The sequence below is a fragment of the Babylonia areolata genome, chromosome 6 (genome assembly GCF_041734735.1).
Source record: "Babylonia areolata isolate BAREFJ2019XMU chromosome 6, ASM4173473v1, whole genome shotgun sequence".
In the NCBI taxonomy this organism is placed as follows: domain Eukaryota; kingdom Metazoa; phylum Mollusca; class Gastropoda; order Neogastropoda; family Buccinidae; genus Babylonia; species Babylonia areolata.
Window position 1 is genome coordinate 35,774,762 of NC_134881.1, and position 1,148 is coordinate 35,775,909.

The 1,148-nt window shown below is 53.5% G+C and overlaps 1 protein-coding gene across 1 annotated transcript in view; it reads left to right on the forward strand.

Moving 5' to 3' along the window:
* Nucleotides 1–746: 746 nt before the first annotated feature.
* Nucleotides 747–1,148, forward strand: part of LOC143282970 (monocarboxylate transporter 2-like) — a 125,043-nt gene continuing 124,641 nt past the window's right edge. Inside the window, exon 1 of the mRNA XM_076588898.1 lies at nt 747–921. The gene's annotated coding sequence lies outside the window, so the exon portion shown is untranslated. The remainder of the gene's footprint in view (nt 922–1,148) is intronic.

Genomic DNA, 1,148 nt, shown 5'->3' on the forward strand with positions numbered 1-1,148 from the left:
CACGGCTCTCCTCCTCCTCCTCTTCCTCCTCCTCTTCCTCCTCCTCCCCCTCTACCCTGTAGCGTGGCGCACGCAGCGTCAGTGGTGCTGGCCGATCGATTATTGGGGAACAGATCTGCTGGGTGATCAGAGGCCGAAGGATCTGGGTCCTCTTCCTAACCCCGCCACCCCTCCCTCTCTCTCTCTCTCTCTCTCTCTCTCTCTGTCCGTCTCTCCCTCACTCTCTCTTTCTCTCTCTCTCCGTCAGGCCTTTTGTCACAACAACAGACGTGTGTGTTCACAGCCTTGACCCGGTCCCAACTCCAAGAGAGACAACTGTATCACCACCACCACCACCACCACCACCATCATCATCATCATCATCATCATCATCACCACTACCAGCACAGCGAGACCCGGGCGGCGGAGGAGTAGAAATCAGTGTTGAAGTAGTGTGTGGTGTGGTGTGGTGTAGTGTAGTAGTTGTGCTCGCTGCTTCGTTCGTCAAAGTCAAGTCGTCGATTTGTTTATCATAATTATTTCTTTACCGTTTCTCCCTCCCTCCTTCCTTCCTTCCTTGATTTCTTCTCCTGTCAAGGCCGGACTGCCAACCTGTGCCAGTGGTGATGGTGAGAGGAGGAGGAGGAAGAGGAGGAGGAGGAGGAAGAGGAGGAGGAGGAGGAAGGTAGAGCCCGCAGACAAAAGAAGGGACCTACATTCCGCTGACGGGAGGAGAGGAGGGGAGGGGCAAGGGGAGGGGGGGTGTGGGGAGTGACGGCGTGTGTCGCGGCCTCCACAGCTGTTGCCGACCTCACGGGGGACCCACCAGAGGAGGTGGAGTGGGTGAGTGAGTGAGTGAGTGAAACCCTCGTGCTGCCTCCTCGTCATCGTCATCGTCGTCATTTGTCAAGGATCGTCGCTCATCGGCGGATGCATATTCAGGTAGAGTGATTTTTTTTAAATTTATTGATTTTTTTTTTTCGTATGTGTGTGTCGTTATTAGTCGAGCAGCTTGTCTGTCTATATCTGGGGATGGATGCCGCAAGGGGTTAGGAAGGTATGTGGTGGGAATCCTATGTGATGGGGGTTGTTTTTGTTGTTGTTGCTGCTGCTTCTGTTGTTGTTGTTGTTGTGATTGTACAGTTCAGTCTAACTGGCCTTGATCAGCT